The sequence below is a fragment of the Protopterus annectens genome, chromosome 2.part0 (genome assembly GCF_019279795.1).
Source record: "Protopterus annectens isolate FY-2018-M chromosome 2.part0, PAN1.0, whole genome shotgun sequence".
Lineage (NCBI taxonomy): Eukaryota > Metazoa > Chordata > Ceratodontiformes > Protopteridae > Protopterus > Protopterus annectens.
In genome coordinates, this window is record NC_056728.1 from 1,665,248,214 (window position 1) to 1,665,267,903 (window position 19,690).

General features: G+C 42.8%; 1 protein-coding gene across 1 annotated transcript in view; it reads right to left on the minus strand.

Moving 5' to 3' along the window:
- SAP30 (Sin3A associated protein 30) overlaps positions 1-19,690 on the minus strand; it is a 294,757-nt gene that overhangs the window by 224,864 nt on the left and 50,203 nt on the right. The gene's annotated exons all lie outside the window — the stretch shown is intronic.

Sequence of the window (19,690 nt, forward strand, 5' to 3'; positions counted from 1 at the left end):
CTTTAGATAAAAGTAAGGGGGTAGAAGGTAGTAAACTGAAAACATTTTCATTTTCAGCTGAAGCCTGGATCTGCAGGATGGCACTTTGAACAGGAATTTGGAGTCCTCAGGCACCTTGTACAACCTCTGTCAGGATGCTTTGGGGAAGGAGGCAGCGTTGGATGCAGCTGGGAATGCATCCATGAAAGCTGTCAGAACTGTGAGGGGGCAGCAGAGGGGGGGGGGTGGAGAAGCCACCTGCAAGAAATCACAATACCTCATATATCTAAGACTTTAGAACACTCACTTGAAAAGGTCTTCCATTTTCCGAATAATTTCTCGGAATGAAATAACTTCCCTAGGGGGACTCTGTACCATTAGATTCCTCTTGGGAGGCATACCCCGGGGGGGGGGGTATTTGGGTGGAGTAAGCCAATGACTCATCCCCTGAAGACTCCTCTTCATTCCAAGGAAGATCAGCCAGCCTCTTGAATGTAGGGGAAAGAGAAGGCCTGCAGAGAGACAGAAGAAGGTGAGGACTGGTGTGGGGGCCAAAAAGGCTTTGTGAGAAAGCCTACCAAATCAGGAGTTTGCTCTTGTGGAGCAGGAGCAACATGCTTTGCCTTTAATTTTTTTCTTTTGGGGGGGGTTCTATTGTGGTGGTAGGTGAAGGGCCCAATGTCAGCCTGAATTCTGTCAGTAAGCATATCATGCACAGTGAACTGGGTGATGCCACATGGAACTTCAGAAATACATGGTGGTTCCCCTTTTCACCGGTCTCTGACACCTGCACTTCCTCACAAAAGTGCTGGTAGACTCCATCAGGACTTCCCCTGTGATACCCACAGAAGGGACATCCACAGTCTCCAGTACGGCCTCCAGGCCTACATCAACCTTGGGAGATATCCAGAAGAGGGCAATCAAGCCAAGGTTTCTTGGCCTTTTTCACTTATAGGTTCATAGGTAGATACTGGGCTATCTGCCCGAAGGCATATATTAGCCCAGCCATGTTGTGTGGTATTCACCGCCCCTTTGGTTAGTTCGCTAAGCCCTTGATCTAGCAGCTAATACCCTTGGCCTCTATCTAGTAGAGCTGTTGGTATGATCCCTGGTGTGAACTTTGTTACCCAACCACTCGTCAAGGTTCCTCTTGAAGAGTGATAAGTGAGGGGCTTTGTCTTATGTAGATCAGGACCTTGTTCCATAGCAAGGGAAATCTTTGCAAAAGGAATCTATCCCTCCAGCATGTTCTATTCATTGTTGTGCTGAGGTTTATATCCCTAGAGCGTGTAGCGTGAGTGGATTTGGTTTTGCTAAGATGGAGCCTGTTCAACAGTTCTGGGTTAGACATGGCTCTGTATGTTAGACAGAGATCACCTCTGAGAAGACTGTCTGCAACAGAGAAAAGCCTTAGTTTTTTCAATTGTGCTGCATAGGGCAACTGTTTAAGGCCAGTAATCCTCTTAGTGAGGTACCTCTGTGGTCTCTCCAGCTGCTGGAGATGCCTAGCCAGGTACATTCCAATTGGTGCATTGTACTCAATAATGGGTCTGATGAGGGAAGAGTAGAGGGGCACCACTACATCCTTAGATCTTGATGCGAACCCTTTCGTGATCAGATGGGTCACATAGGATTTTCTAACCACCTTGGCAACATGGTTATCAAAGGAAAGCTTACTATCTACTTGGATCCCTAGATCCCTTATTACTACTACAGATTTCAGGGGGTTACCTCCTATGTGGTAGTTCGCGGGTACTCTGTTTTTCCAAAGGGGATTATTATGCATTTTTTAGCATTTAGCTTAAGACCATGGGTTTGACACAATGCCTCAGTCTCGTTATGGCCCTTCTGGAGGATATCCATGTCGGCCGGAGACTCTATTATTGCACCCAGTTTGCAATCGTCCGCAAACTTGGGTCAGCCACAGCCCATCAGTGCTTGCCTGTACTTCTCAGAAGTATATGCCAAAAAGGAGGGGGCCCCAGGACAGAGCCCTGAGGCACACTGCTCGTTACTGGTCTGGATTTGGACATAGATCCTGCTACTCTTACTTCATGGGATCTGTCAGAGCCAGTTTGCGATCATCCTTTTGTTTGGAATCTGGGAAAAAACACCAGTAAGTTTAGGTTTGACGTCACCTTAGGAATAAAGAATTAAATGGTCCAAAGGAAGACTATTTTTGTGAAAAAACAAATGTAGAGGTTTACATCAGAATGCCTGTAACTCTGAAATTTGTCTGGCTGATGTCACTGCCACTAGAAAAATTGTTTTCAAAATAAGGAAGTTTAGGTCTGCCATGGCTGCAAGGTCAAATGTAAACTGAATCAGAACTTGCAGCATAATGGTGATGCCCTATGTAGGAGTTCGGTCTCTAATGGAAGGTCTTAGTAGGAAAGTACCTTTCAAGAAAGCTTTAGAAATTTTCAGTGAGGCTATAGGAATATCTTTACATCCAGCATGAACATTTGAAATAGTAGCCATCTGAACCTTGAAGGTGGAAAAGCTGGAACCTTTATGTCAAAGAGCTCAGATAAGAACTCTACTATGGAAGGATTAGGTGCTGAGAAGGGATAGAGTCATTTAGAAAGTGCCCAAATACAGATTCTCTTCTATTTGCTCTGGTATATCTTTCCAGTGGACTTTTTGAGAAGCAGAAAGAATATTGATTACTGCAGGTACTGCAGGGGAAAGCCTGGCATCTCTGACTATATTTAAAATTGGAGAAACCATGATTCTCTCCCCCATTTCAAAAATTCTTGAGAAATGCATCCACCACCAGCTCATGCCATTCATTACACATAACCAACTCCTCACCTCAACACAACATGGGTTCCGTCCTGGCCACAGCACAATTTTTCTAGACATCGTAAACCATGCCTGCGACTCCAGAGAACTTCCACAGTCCTCCTTGACTTCTCCAAGGCTTTCGACACAGTCTCCAGTACCCACCTTCTTCACCACCTTTCCAATCTTAACCTCTCACAAAACACCATTACCTGGTTCAGCAGCTACCTCTCTGACAGATCTCATGCGGTAAAATGGAAGACTGGCACCTCAGCCTTCCTTCCCACCCCAACCGGGGTACCCCAGGGATCCATTCTTGGCCCTATGCTCTTCAATATCTTCATTAATGATTTCCATGCAGCCATTCCTATCACTAATATAGTACAATATGCAAATGACTCAACTTTAGTTAGCTCTGCATCAAACCTCCCTGAGCTCCAAACAAAAACACAAACTGCCTTCTCAACTACTGAGAACTGGATGCTCCAAAATCACCTCTCTTTGAATGCCAACAAATCAAAGATCCTTCTATTCTCTTCCTCAAAATCTATCCGCCTAGACAAAACCACTTTCAAGATTACAAGCCTTGCCAACTCCACTACAGAAGTTGTTCCTTTTGCTAAACTTCTTGGAGTTACTACTGATTAACACCTAAAATTAGATACCCATATTCAGCTAAATATAAAGAAAAACAATTAGAAACTTGGCGTGCTGTACAGAAACTCCCACTTCCTCTCCCCCTCAACAAGACAGTCCCTCGCCACTATCTTCTTACTACCTTCACTAAATGTATGGTGCTCCCCTACTAACCAACCTGTCTTCCTCCATCTATTCTAAACTAGAATCCTGTTACAATAAAATCTTAAAGTTCGCCACCACTTCCAAATACTCCACTCATCACTGTAAACCTCTCCACCAGCTGCAATGGCTAGAACTTCCAAACTACCTTGACTACCTCCAACTCATCACCACTCACAAGTTAATTCTCAAACCAACTATATGCCCAGCACTAACAAACATCTTAGCATTATACACCCCAAACAGAACTCTAAGATCTACCCACCAAAATCTAATCTCTGTTTATACACCAAACTGTCCTGCTGGTCAGCTTTTCCTGTCCTTTTACGTCGCCAAAAAATGTAATCATCTCCCTCCATCTCTAAGAATTTCTGAGAACTCTGAACACTTCAAAACTCAGCTGTATTCTTACCTCTCCCAAACATGGAAATGCAATTGCACTCCACCTACCTAACCTGCTTAATACATAAATACTTTATAACACACGTTTGTTCTTCCTTACACACTATTGATTAACCCTATGTACTGCCTTCACGCTAATGCTACCTCTATATCACTCTGAGGATTTAAATCTCTGTATTAATTTAACTCATGCTAATATTCATGCATAAAGAACTCATCCATGCTAATGCTACTTCTATGTCATTCTCAGATGATTTAAACCTCTGTATTAATTTAACCTTGTACTACTGTTCTCAACCACTAAACATGTAAATATGCTTTACATACTTCGCCAAGCTGCTGTTTTAACTTTTGTTTAGTTTTTGCTATTTTGTATGTAAAAATGTGCTTAGTTTGTTTCTGTTTCAACTATGTATGGTACTTCATATTATGGAGCTTGTCTCCCCGGGCGGCCTCCACTGAAAACGGTCTCTTTGAGCCCAGTGGACCTCCCTAGTCATCAAACTGGAAATAAATAAATAATTTCATTGACATCTGCTCCAAAGGAGGCAGTCCGGACGAGTGAGTCAGGAAGTTTTGTGATCCAACATCCACGGGGGATATACTAGTACAGGCCATAGGTATGGGAACTGCATCCCTTGGGGCTAAAAGGGGGATAATGAGGCTCACCCTGGCCTTGCACTGCCTTGATTTCTGTATGAATTTATTAATTAGAGGGAGAGATGGAAAGGCATATGGGAGATCCAGTGGGCAATTGTGGACCACTGAATCTCTGTGACTGACACTGTGGAGGATCAGGGCAAAATACCTATTCAATGGCTGTTGCAATAGGAGGCAAAGAGGTCATAGCATAGCTGGCCCCTGTGACTGAAGATCAAATATGTCACTGTATTTGTCTGCTAACATACTGACTGACCCCAGGATGTGCACTACTACTAGAAAGCAGTGTGAAGACAACACCCACTGCCATGGCCTTCCAACTCACAGGATAATAACAGGTTCCCCAATGTACCATACCACTGCCACATTGTCCCGTCTGTATAACAATCACAACCTTGGGAGGAGATCCTGGAATGCCTGCAAAGCTAGGAGGACCACACTCAGCTCCAAGACACTGATGTGAAGATTGGCCTCTGGTCCAATGTACATGGTCATCCCTATTCTCCCTCTGAAGTGCCCCCACCCACCCTAGAAGGGAGGGGTCCATGGTTACTACCACACCGGTAAATGTGTGGAAGGGGTACCCATCTGTTACTGCTGGAGACATTACAGACCAAGCAATGTGTTGACTGCAAATTCGAGTAATGCAAACTTTTACATGCAATGGATGAATGGACTGAGACCACTGTATAGCTAAAGTCTATTGCAGTACTCTCATATAGTACTTGGCTACAGGAACCAATAAAACTGTGAAGGCCATGAGACCTAAGAGGAAGAAATAACCTCAATGGTGGTGAAAAGAGATGTAGGACCTGCATGGCTGTAAGGTAAACTGACAAAACTCTTGACTGGGGAAGACTTATCTAGATGGCATCCTATAAACTCCATATTCTGGGTTGCAGTTAGGAGCACCTGATCAGGTGGGATGGCAGCTGATGCTCAGTGGGTAAGACCCAATCACTGAGATACAAGAAGACTTGGTAGGAGTGCACCTGCAGACCAAAGCACAGTCCATAGAACTGGTAATAACTGGCTCTCAGCTGGAAGTGGAGAAATCTCCTGCACCACATTTATGGCAGCAGGAACCCTGGAGATTTATGGAGCACATGTGACGATCCGAAATTTTGTCTGTTTCACAAACTGGTTTAGATGACCGAGAACCAGAATGGGTCTGAGGTCCCAAATTTTCTTTGGCACTAAAAATGAGCCTCAAATGGACTTCAGATTCTAACTGGTTTTGGGGGACTGGTTGGAGTACTCTTTTATAGCAGCTATGAAATTTCTATGGCTGCTGAGTCCCACCTACTGGTGCCACTGGAGACTTTTTTCCTTTTTCTGAGGAAGATGGGAAAAGGGAATTGAATAGCCTATGGGCATAATCTTTTACTCCCAAGAATCTGAAGTTATGCAGTGCCAAACTTTAGGATGCAAAGAAAGATGCCCCCAACTGCCTCCACAGTGCAGCAATTGTGCAGAAGTACTGATAGACTTTCTCTGTAAAAGGACTGTGAAAACCCTGTTTATGCAGTCTGTCTCCACCACTAGGGTGCTGCCCTTTATGATTACCCCTGACATAGGAAAGCATCACCTGGAAGTCATGGCAAGAGCTATGTGATTTATTGAACCACATCTTTGCCCCCAATCTTTTTTTCCACGAAAAGGATCTTTGTGGCGTTGAAAAGCAGAATCCATACTCCTGGTGTGAGTCTTCAAAAAAAAAAAAAAAAAAAAAAAAAAAAAAAGGTTGAGCCTTCCACCCAGTCATAAAGAAGCTTCCAGGTGTGGTGGTGTATAGTAATGCCAGTGCCTGCTCCTCTGCCAGCAGGTCATCAACTACATTTGAAAGCAATCACTTGGCTACATTCAAGGTGGATTGTAGAGTAAAAAGCTGGGAATCCACCATTTTCTGGAATCCACAGGAAACACCCCCCAAGACAGACTTGACTCTGTCAATTCTCTCTGGAATCTGGTTAGATGAGCCAAATAATTTAGCGAATCTGGTTAGATGAGCCAAGTAATTTAGCGATCTAAGGGTGAAAGTCACCAATCCATAGGCATGCTCTCTGTCCATCAACCTAGGCTCTCTGTTGGTGGGGGGGGGGGTGAAGAAAATAACTCTTCCAACAGTTCTTTCTTAATCACTACCATCACAACATCTACTGGTGGGCCCTTGCTCCAGTGTTTCCTTTCCTTAGGAGCAAATAAGATGCAATCTGCTTTTTTTGGGAATGGGTTCCACTACATCAGAGTCCTTCCATGCCCACTGAGCCGTAAAGTCAATAAGGGGATCAATAAATGGTACCACCCAGGATGATGTTGGGCCGGAACCAAATGCTTCCAACAACAATGACTCATCAGGCAAAGAGTCTTGAAATGACCAACCACTTCTCTGCTTCAAAAATTTGAGTACAACTGCTAAAAGTATCGTCTTCAGAGGAGGGAGCAAAGGGAACCCTCCACTTTGTCTAAGTCAGTGTCTTCAGTGAATGATGCTGGATAAGAGTCTGTGCTTCCATTTGCATGTCCACCCAGGATGATGTTGGGCCGGAACCAAATGCTTCCAACAACAATGACTCATCAGGCAAAGAGTCTTGAAATGACCAACCACTTCTCTGCTTCAAAAATTTGAGTACAACTGCTAAAAGTATCGTCTTCAGAGGAGGGAGCAAAGGGAACCCTCCACTTTGTCTAAGTCAGTGTCTTCAGTGAATGATGCTGGATAAGAGTCTGTGCTTCCATTTGCATGTCTGCTTTCTGAGAGGTCCTAGTGTAGGAACAGAAAGCTCTAAAATCAGACAGAGCCGATAAAGCAGATCTTCTCAGAAGCTTTTGGAACAGACTATACCTATCCATCAAGATGTTGAGGGGAGGAAGCAGACCCTTGCATGGGCTTGGATGGAGCCATGCTGGCTGGAAATGCTTTACCTTTGGAACCTGCCAAAACCCTTTTGAAGGGCTCAAAGGCCAAAGCTACCACCTGTACTGAAGGAATCCTCTCCGATCTAAGGATGAAAGTGAACCCTCAACACCAGTCACTCCCAGCCCCAAAGCCAATCTCAGATTTGAGCTCTCTAGAGCCATAGGCCCAGGAAGGAGAGATGGCTCCAAGAATCTTGGTGTCAACTCCACTCAAACTCTGTGCTGAAGATCTGTCTCAAGAGTATCTTCTCAATCCGATGGCTTCAGTGTCTAAAGAGGGAAGCAGTCGGCACAGTCGTTAACAACTCAGGTACCCACAAAGGTGCTCTAGTTCCAGACAGATACAAAAACAATCTCACCCAAAGAGCGTACCCATAAGGCACACGGATTCAGGAAGTGGATGGGAACAATGGCCAGTAAATCGGTAACTTCCCAAGGGATGGTGCCGGGATAACAACTAACTGGATTTTCATCCTCAAAAATTTCCACATAATCTAGTCAACATCTTGCTCCATGACACTTCAAAACAAACAAGTAGACAATGCCACTGATGGTGGTCTGGAGTAACTCCTATGCTTAGAATCAGGCAGAAGAGCCTGGGGACTCACTGGTTCCAAATAGTGGCTAGCTCTTGGGAACGGAGACTGGAGCAGAGGATCCACTGAATCCGATCTGCAAGCACATTTCGGGTTGGGCCCGAGCAAAAAGTTTGGTTCTAGAGGGCACTTTTTAGTAGTTTTGGTAGGAGATTTACTCTTTTCCTTCTCTGGCTCCTTGTCCTTTTTTTTCTCTTGTCCTTCAGCTTTAGACTTATCTTGCTTCTTAAAAGAAGAAGAGGTCAAAGATGTAGCCCTAGTTTGTGCTGGAAGGAGCAAGAACCACCTTGTCCCTTCTAGTCTGAAAGGCCCTTGCACTGAAGGCAGCACCCAACCAAGGCACCCACAGAGTGTAGATACTGAGGTGGGAGCTTATGTCCGCACATTGAACATTTTTTGAATGCAGGCAATTCAGACATTACAATTTAACATAGAGAAAGAAAAGTTGTGTAAAATCTTACCATAACCATAGATATCCTTCTCATCCATGTTGCAGTATTCTGCATAAGGGTTAATCCTTCAGTCTCATGCATGTACGGCCAGTATCCAAAAGCTTTCAGTCCCTCTGTGGTGCATCAGATGTCTGACGTGGATGAGAGTTCATGGACCATAAAGGTAACGTCGCCACGCACCAGCCCACAGAACAGTAGCCCCAGTTAGAGCCAGTCCTGTAAGGGCAATGCCATACCATTGCCATTCAGAAAGGGAAGTTATTAGCTGACAAGAGGGGAAGGAGGGTGGGAAGGAATACTGCAACATGGAAGAGAAGGACATCTATGGTTATGGTAAGATTTTACACAACTTTTCTATGTCCTCCTATTCCCATGTTGCAGTACTCTGCATATGGGCGAGTGCCAAAGCTCACTGAGGTTGCGGTGGTGGTCTAGAGGCAGACTCCAGGAATCCATGAAAGATGGCCCTGGCAAACCCTGCCCTGGATCTAGAGAGGAGGTCAAGCTTGTAGTGCTTGGTGAAGGTGTGGGCAGAGGACCAAGCAGCAGCTTCCAGGACAGAAGAGGTATCCAAACCCTTGTGCAATCATGGTTGCTACCTCAGAAGGCCCTGGGGGCCCCTGGCTTTCCCTTACATTTTTAAATTGTCCCTTTTTTTCTCTAACTTAGGAACTATCGCAGGGAAAAAAAATAGCATGCAGTGGCGGAGGGGGATGAAAAACTATTTTTACACCATGCATGACTTTACCCATTATTGGACAGCGCAGTGATGCAGCAGTAGCATTGTCGCTTCACAGCAAGAGGTTCTCCGATTCGATTCTCGGCTGAGATGCCTTCTGTGTGAAGTCTGCATGTCCTCCCTGCGTTCATGTGGATTTTCTCTGGATATTCCGATTTCCTCCCACTTTACAAAGGCATGCGTCTGATGAGTTTCTTCCCGGGCCTCCGCTGAAAATTGGCTTTGTTCCAAGTTGGACTTCCCCTGTAAACAAATGTTAAATAATTAATTAATTAATTAATTAATTAATTAATTAATTAATTAATTTCCTCAAATTTCTAAATGACATCAACAGTTGAGGAGGCCCAAAAGACTGTGAGCAGGCATCAAACCCTGCTCGAGGTTGTCAAAGCACAGAGTGGCTGTTGCCCAGGATGCTACATCTACAGCTTCATATACACACCTGACTGGCCATGTCAAATTCCCAGATTTTTATCCACAGGTCAGTATTTGACATCACCCACAATTCTCTAAGTGTTCTAGGATAGCCATCTAAAACTTGGCAATATGTTATATTTACTTGCACTTTGTTAACCAGGTTAGTCCCACTAGGTCAATGACCACTTTTCAGTCGAGAACTAAAGTGGTATTAATACTGACTAAAAGAAATTTGGACAGGGCACCAGGAAACTTCCCCTACTCTTTAGTCTTGTTGTCTTGCATCACAACACTAGGTGGCACTACAGAGATGCTGCTGACTTGCTTGTGAGAAATCTAAGATGGAGGATGTCATGACAGAAGCAGCAGAAAAGGAGGTGACTGAAACTACTGGAAATTACTGTAAATCAGACTTACAAAGGAGGTAAGATTACCAACACAGGAATTACTGAATGTGATGGTGCAAAGAGAACCAGAAAATGAAGCAAGCTGGAGTGAGGTAGTTGATCATGTTATGGATGCAAAAACAGAAGAAATGATCATGAAAAGAGTGGTGGATTTTGGTGATAAGGGAGCAGAAATACTGGTGTGTGTGTGTGTTTAGATGGTGGAATAACGAGTTTTAAGGGTACACACTGGCAACAGTGTGTGAAAAAATATTATGATGCAACACAAAAAGTACACAGCAACAGACTAATGGAATAACTCAAAATTAAGAAGTCTGTAGTTAGAATTAAAAGAAAAGCATGAATTTTGTTTAAATAGATATGACATGTTGGACAATTTAGCTTTGTCTTTAGGATTCAGTATAAAACACATCAGAGCATTAATACATTTGGACAGAGAGGATGTTTAAGTGACCTTTGAAACATCTGGTTTATTAGAAAAAAAAAAATCTTGCCTGACCTGATGTAGGAAAAGAAACAAGAAACTGCTCCACAGAAAAACTATATATATATATATATATATATATATATATATATATATATATATATATATATATATATATATATATATATATATATATATATATATATATATATATATATATATATATCTATATATATATGTTAGGAACCTGGAACCTGGGTGGTAATTCCCAGATATGCTCAGAATTAGTCCAAAATGACAAAAAATACACTGAACCCACAGACATTGCCAACATCCTAGCTGACAGGTTCAGCGCAAACTCCCACCAAAAGGGCAAATATCTATCGCAGCAGAGTGCTGCCCCCCTGACATCTCAGATGCTCAGGTAAGAGCCGGCCTCTCCAAAGCAAAAAACACAGCATCAATGGGACCAGACGGTGTCTCGGGCTGCGTCCTACATGAACTCCAAGAAGAGCTAAACCCAAATGTAAAACTACTGTTCAATCTCAGCCTTACTACAGGATATGTGCCCAAAGAGTGGCGTACAGCAACAGTGGTCCCTCTCCATAAAGGTGGTGCCTCAACGGATCCTGGAAACTATCACCCCATAAGCCTGACTAGCTTGGTCTGCAAAGCTATGGAAAGGATCATCATGGACCTCATAAATAAAGATATTGGGGACCTACAGACACTGGATCCTACCCAGTTCGGCTTTGTTAAGGGCAGATCCTGCCTCTTAAACCTGGTTAATTTCTTTGAAAGTCACCAAAGGCCATTGACGAGGGGAAGGTGGTCCACACAGCCTACCTGGACCTCGCAAAAGCCTTTGATACAATACCCCACTCGGGCATTATAGATAAGCTCACCAGCTTAAATATAAACCCCTATGTCACTAGATGGATTGCAAACTGGCTCAAGGACAGAACCCACATGGTTAGAATTGCTGGAGCCATGTCAGACTCCAAACCAGTTACAAGTGGTGTCCCACAAGGCTCAGTCCTGGGACCTCTCTTGTTCGGTATATATTTCTCGGAGGTACAGGCCAACACGGAAGGACTGTGGCTGACCAAGTTCGCAGATGACTGCAAACTGGGCACCATAATCGACTCTCCAGCCGACACAAGCATCCTCCAAAAGGGCCTCATAGAAACAGACAACTGGTGCTAGGAGCCATGGCCTCAAGCTAAATGCTAAAAAGTGTATAGTCATCCCCTTTGGCAAAAACAAAGTGCCCACAAATTACCACATAGGTGGTAATCCATTAAGTACAGAAGAAGTAATTAGGGACCTGGGGACCCAAGTTGCTAGCAATCTCTCATTTGACAACCACGTGGCCAAAGTGGTTAGAAAAACATTTTATATAGCACACCTAATCATGAAGGGATTCACATCTAGATCAGGGGAGGTCATCGTGCCTCTTTACTCATCCCTCATCAGGCCCATAATTGAGTACAATGCCCCTTTTGGGATGTACCTTACCAGACACTTCCAGCAACTGGAAAGACCCCAAAAGTACCTCACCAAGAGGATCATAGGGCTCAAACAGATGCCATATGCTGCCCGGCTAAAGAAACTCCAGCTCTACTCAGTGGCAAACCGCCTGTTCAGAGGCGATCTGTGCCTGACGTATAAAGCCATGTCCAACCCGGAATTAATGGACATGCTGCACCTCAGAAAATCCAAATCCCATCGAGCTACGCGCTCGAGAGACTTGAACCTCAGCACTGAAATAAATAGGACATGCTGGAGGGACAGATTCAGAACCCAGAGGCTCCCTTCACTCTGGAATAAAATCCCAGTCCAGGTTAGGCAGAGTCCCTCATTGACTCTCTTCAAGAGGAATCTTGATGAGTGGATGGGAGATCGTAGGTTTACCCTGGGTATCACTTCTGTGTCACTGTTAGACAGAGGCACAGTATACTAACCTTGAAAAAGGGCATAGCAAAATAAATTTAAAATGGGTGGCGAAAGCCAAACACATTCTGGCTAGGCTTATAAATGCCCTAGGGCAGATAGCCTAGTATGAACCTATGAACCTATATATATATATATAAATATATAAATATATAAATATATATATATATATATATATATATATATATATATATATATATAGTTTTAGGCTGCAATAAAGAAAATGCATGTACAGTTCAGAACTGCTGACAATGGCATTATTGAAATTAAATATTTTTTCTGGTTTGTAAAGAAGCGCATGACTTAAAGGTTCTTGGAAGAAATGTGGGGACTAAGGAGTGGGATTTGTTAGTAACACTGAATGTGATAGAAGGAAGGAAGGGTGCAACATGTCCAAAATATAATAGAGGTTAACGAAAAAGATAAAGACTGGGAGATACTGGAGTCAGCTAAAGGCCCGTATATTTTGAGGAGATAAAAGGCATTTAGTACAGGTCTGTGAAAAATGAAGATGCAGACAATGTGGAGAGAAGGGATGTATAGATAAAACTGGTGAACCAGAAAAAAAGTGTTGTAAATGCAATGCCCAAGGACATTTTTGGTTTGAATATCATATGTTACAGGACAAAAAACTGCTAAAGAAATACTGAAGATAACAGCAAAAAAGAGGAGATGGATGCTACTGTGGAAGAAACCATAGAAGAACATAATAAATTCAGAACAAGTGGAGTTAAACATCATTGTTATTCAGAAAAAGAATAGGTATGAACTACTGGGAAGTGATGAAGAGGATGAGGGAGATTTTGATGCACGAGAAGAACAAGAACAAAATAAAAGTTCAATAGGAGGAACAGTAAGAAGGAAAAGAAAAATAAAAGATATTGGGGGAACTTGAGAACTATAATCAAAAAGGGGAAGATTTATGAAGAAACTTAAAAAAAAATATTTGGTATGGAAGAAATGAATTCAGTATTAGGAATCTGCCTTAACGACGGTCTTGTCAAGGGATTTGATGACAAGCATGACTTATGGTGAGATACAGGCAGGGTTGCCAGATTTCCAACTGGCCAGATAGAGACAAACAAAGTGAAGAATAAAAAAAGGTCTTCCACACTAGGTTCTTTAATGCAGAACATCAGAGTTCCGCTAAAACAAAAGCAGCTCTGTGTTTATTTCTTATTTGATTGGCCCGGGCCAATAAAAAATAAATAAACGTGGAGCTAATGCGAAACATCGCAGCTCCACATTAAACCGAAGTAGCTCTGTTTTGATTGGCCCGTATACCGGTATACGGGCCAATCAAAAATCGCTAAACACGGAGCTACTTCTGTTTAATGTGGAACATCACAGTTCCACATTAAACAGAAGTAGCTCTGTTTTGCGATTTTTTTTGATTGGCCCATATACCGGTATACGGGCCAATCAAAAATCGCTAAACACGGAGCTACTTCTTCCACATTAAACAGAAGTAGCTCTGTTTTGCGATTTTTTGACTGGCCCGTATACCGGTATACGGGCCAATCAAAAATCGCTAAACACGGAGCTATTTCTGTTTATTGCGGAACTGCGATGTTCCGCATTAAACACAAGAAGCTCTGTGTTTAGCGATTTCTGATTGGCCTGTATGCCGATATACGGGCCAATCAAAAAAAAAAACAAAAAAACAAAGCGGAGGCTGCCCAGGATTTAAACCAGCAGTGCAGGACTCTGGTTCAGGCTGCTGATCTCGGGACAGTCCCGCCCAAATAGGGAATCTGGCAACCCTGGATACAAGTAACGGAAGAAATAGCAAAAGTTTAGGTTTTTTGGGGGGATTTAAGATGAGCTGATTGTCTGATGGCCACTTTTCTGTGGACTTGAAAGTGTCTTAGGGCATGTGCCTGGAGATTATAGATATCGTTGGAGATGGAGAGGAGTGTAGAACTGTTGGCATATTGAATAAGGGAGGACTGTTTCCAAGCAGTATGGAGATCATTGGTGAAGATATTGAACAGAAGGGGGCCCAGGATGGAGCCCTGGGGACTTCAGATTTGATGGAGGGGATGGAGGAGCAGGATGTGAGCCATCTGACTGATTGTTGCCTATTAGAGAGGTAACCAGTAAACCAACCAAGTGCAGAGCCAGAGAGATTGAGATCACATAGCTTTGATGGAAGTAGAGTGTGTGAAATGGTGTCACAGGCTTTGGAGAGGTCAAGGAAAAGACAGAATACCGGTCAGTTGTTGTCTCTGGCCTCCGCTACAGTGTGGGTAAAAGATAACAGTGCTGTGGCAGTACTGTGTTTCGGCCTGAAGCCATGCTGAGTGGGAGTTAGCGCCTGGATTTTCTTCTCCAAGAAAACCTGCTGAGTATGTTATACATTTATCAAGTATTTTTTTAGAGATGGCTATGGCTCTACACTTAGATGGGTCAGTGGAATTCCCGTCTTTGTGCAGTGGGACAGTACAGAAGGATTTTCAGATGTCTGGGAATATGGCTTCTTGAATGGATCTATTGATTAGCAAAGATACAGGGAAGGCTATGGATTCAGCAGCTAGTTTGAGGAAGAGAGAGGAAGGTTATCTGCAGAGGGAGAGCAGAGTTTCAGTTTGAACAGGAGTGATTTGATGTAAGCAGTGGAGACTGGTTTACAGGAGAAAGGGATTTTGTTGTGTCGGTTACAAGAGGTAGGGGGGAATCTAAGTTGCGGCTGGTGGGAGTACGTTTTTGGATAATATCTATGAAATAGTTGTTGAGAAGGGTGGCAGTTTCTGGTGGGTTATTATTTGAGAAAGGGGTGGGAGCGGAATGGTTTCCAGGATGAAGAATTTTGTTTAGGGTAGTCCAGAAGTTTTGTGGGTTAGATTTTCTTTCCAATTGGATGAGTTGTAAACATTTGTCTTATCTTTGTTTGCTTGTTTTTTGAAAAGGCTCCTGATTTCTCTGTAGTTTTGGAGCAGAGAAGGTGATTTAGTTTTAACCCAAGCTTTCCAAACACTACCTCTTTTATGCATAAGAGATTGAATTTCTTTAGCGAGCAATAGGGTATAATTAGCTTTAATTCTAATTTGCCTGGTAGGGCAAGGGAGCTAAGAATATCTAGAAATATTTGATTCAATTTTTGCACAGCTTCACTGAGGGCAAGCTGCCGGAGGAAGGACCAGTTGATGTGTAATGTGGAGTAAAATATGTTAGCATTAAAGTTGGAGAGCTTACGGCAGTCTCTGTACGAGTGTGTTTTCAGTGATTGGATAGAGCATCTTTGGGTGTAGATGGGAAGATGATCACCAAGGGTGTTAGGTAAGGGTTGTGGAAGAAGTTAGGGGTGTTTGTGAGGATACACTCTAGGATTGGATTTGTAGAAGAGGTTTTGTGCGTCTGTGTGGGGGATGTCACTAGTTGATGGAATCCATGTAAGTTTATATTGAGATGTGGGGAGTCAACATTGACTGGTCCAAAACTATCATCTAACGTCCCCAAGGATGACAGTTTCATAGGGTATATTGTAAAAGACCCAAGACAGATTATGCTCAAGGCTGGGAATATTATTGCCTGAAGGGGATGCATTTATTTATTTTATTTATGTAACATTTGTTAACCGGGAGGGTCCGACTTGGAACAACGCCAATTTTCAGTGGAAGCCCAGGGAAAAACACTCCAGATGCATGTCTTTGTAATGTAGGAGGAAACCAGAGCACCCGGAGGAAACCCACACGAATGCGAGGAGGACATGCAGACTCCGCACAGAAGGCACTCTAGCCGAGAATCAAACCGGAGAACCTCTTGCGAGTCAACAACGCTACCACTGTAGCACTGCGCCGTCTGTATATGGAGGCTATGGCAAATTTTTTGTGTGAGTTTAGGTGGCAATTAAGAATAAGTAGTTCAGCAGGGTGTAAATTGGGAAAAGGGATGGTTAGAGGTGAGGTTTATCAGAACAGAGGATGGCAACACCTCCACTTTTTTGTGATTCTACCGGAGTGGTAAATGTTATAATCAGGTGATAATACATCATTGTTAGTGATACGAGGTTTTAGCCAAGTTTCAGACAGGGTTAGAATGTGTGGGGAGGTATGGGCTATCCAAGTGTGGAGTTCAGAGATTTTGTTCATGAGGTTTTGGATGTTGAGAGAGTAGATATTTAGGTTTTTGGGGTAAGAAGTGGAACAGCTAGAAGGATGGGGAGGGTGGGATTGGATAAAAGAGGGGGAATGGAAGATGAAGTGTTGAGTTTGGTGTTCGGCAGCCAGAATTGGGGTGGATGCCACCAGACAGCAGTAGGTTTAAGATGAGTAATTTGACACAGTTGGGTTGATGGTATTGGGGTGGGGGTAGGCTTTTGGTTTAGATTTAAGAGTAACTGTGGAAATTTGGAATATCTTAGGTTTAAGCAGGACAGTGTCTGAAAGATGAAAAATAGATGGTTAAGTTGGAGGCAGAATGATTTGTTTTGTGGTGGGTTATAGTCGCAAAGGGCTGTCTGTATGAAAGGGAGCATTCACAGGAGGTAGCATGGGAAGTGAGGATAAGAATGGGTGCGAGGAGGAGGACAGGAAGGAAGCTGATAGAGTAATTCAGGCTTGAAAGAAACATTGTGGCAGATTAAGGTGAATAACTAGGTTGCAAAGAGAGTTAACTGAATATTCAGTACTGAGGTGGGGAGTGGGGTCTGTGAGAAGGTATAAGATATGGTAAGCTAGACTAATGTTGTGAGGATGTAGCTAGTCATTGGAGGGTTCAGCAGGAAGTTGGGTGGGGATTGTGGGAGTGTTCAATGGGGATATAGTACACGTGTAGTGTATGTGGGGATGGATGGGAATTGGGGGTAAGGTAGGGTAGGAAGCGGAGTGAGACCAAGCGTAGCGAGGGCGAATGGAGCGGGCTAGCCCAGGTCAGGACTGCTGGGGAGATTTCTTTGTCACAATCAATGAAAACATAAGTATGCAATACAAGGGTAATTGCAGCTAAGCTGCGTTTCTTTTAGTCAAGGAAAAGTTACCTACAATGCAAGACATTACAATGAAGAGTAGAAACAGGAGGGAGGGAAAAACAAAGAGAAAAAGGTAGAAAAGACCTAGAGAAACTGTAAATATGGAGGGGGTGCTTTTAGATACTTTCAAATGTTCTCCAAGAAAGGCTGACACTGACAAATAACCAATGTCAATGTCGTGGATTAAAGTTAAAATGCCAAGAAATGCATAATATCTTTTGGGATGACATCCACCCCTGCTATCCTATTGATAACTAAGAGTTGACCTAGTAGTCAGGGATTTGGGGGGACACAGACAGTAATCTAGCCTTTGACCATCATGTGATTACAGCAGCGAGGAAATTATTCCAGGAGAGGAAAGAGAATTGTTGTATATTCTACTCACAACCAGCCAACTGGTGGATCAGATTGGACAGGTGCAACATATCCATGGAGAGCAGGCATTTAGTTGGGGGGGGGGGCACTACAGAGTGACTCACCATGCAATGACTGGAATACAGATAAGAAGGGAAAGGGATAAAACCTTGAAGAACTATTGGAGGTTGCCCACACACCTGTTGGACAGAAATGATGGCAAAGACTGGGTAATTACCATACTAGAAAAGGAATTGGGGCTGGAAGAGTGAGGACTAGAAAGGAGGAAAGTATAAGAGCAGAAATTCAGGAGATCTAACTGGACAAGCTGGCAGATATACAGAGACAGAAGGAAAGGAAATTAGAGTAGGATAGATCAGGAAACGTAAATAAAGCAAACAATACAAAAGTGGGAAGATGAAAGAATATAGGCAAAGAAATTACAAGTAGGCAACCTTTTACTTACCCCCCACCCCAAAGCAACATAGGCACTGGCCGCAAGACTAAGGCCAAGAGGCTGATAGAGGGTTTTTTAAAAGTAACTAGAGAAACAGCAATTGGGATGAAATTGGAGGAAGTTTGAGGGAGTCAAAGAGTACTATCAAGAACTGTATAAAAATGAGAATAGGAGCGATACCCAGAAAGAGGGAGTATGCAATTGACACATTAGACCCAAAAGAATGGAGAAAGATGAAGAAGAGAGACTGATCAGACCCCATCGATGGGAGAAAATACTGTAGGCATGGGGTAGAAACTCTGGGGAGTGATGGTCTGATAAAACAGCTTTGACAGTCAAGGAAGATGGAGGTAATAAACAGACGGTTGAATCTGTTTAACAATATAATGGCAGAGGTGAGTTCTAATCATGGAACAATGCAGGAATTACTGTAATATACAAACATGGGAAAGATCCACTTGTCCCATCTCAGTTTTGAACAATGATTATCTCATTACATTTGAGTGACGCCTCTAGGTGCATCTGCAGTTAACTCCTACTGACACCTCTAGGAGTAAAACATTGCACGTTCATATTTATTTATTTACTTTATTTTACTTTACATTTGTTTGCCGGGAAAGTGCGACTGGACTCGGGTCCTTGTTCAGTGGAGCCCCGGGGAGAAAAGCTCCACATACAATGCAAAACATTAACAATTGACAAGACATTTTGATAAATATCATAATGATGTTATTGCAGTAGGACAGTATTAATCATAGCAAATCCTAAATATATTTGCAGGAAGTGTTAAGTCTCGATTATTACAAAAATATTTACATAACATTGTGTATAGTTACTTTTTCGGAATATCATGCAATTTGCAGGGTACCACTCTACGGATGTAATACAAGTTGTCATAAAAAGGAGTGACGAGAGTTTAATGAAAGCAGTAGAGGACATAAGTGGGGAAGCGAAGTGTAGAGAGAGGAGGAGTTGGTAATGGAGTGGTAGGAAGAATAACTATAAATCAGGGTTATAACAGATACAGAGCTAAGATGTACTGAGAGAAAGGGAGCAGGTCATATAGTAATAGGATAATTCCAAAACCATGCTACGTACAAGGTTTTAAAAGATTTTATCTTAAAGCTTACACAATGGCAAACAACTGCATTAATATTTGACCTCTGTCTTGTGCAAGTAAATATATATTAATGTTTTTTATATTAATTTATACAACTATAATTTTCACCGTTTTCTAAATATCTCAACAATCAAGTAACATAGACAGAACTCCTTAGCCTCATTTGAAAGCACTTGGCTAGATGAATAAAATGCTGCCGACAGTACGTATGTAACTTGAGTGGTTGCTGAGACATTGTCAGTTGTTTACAAAAATATTAC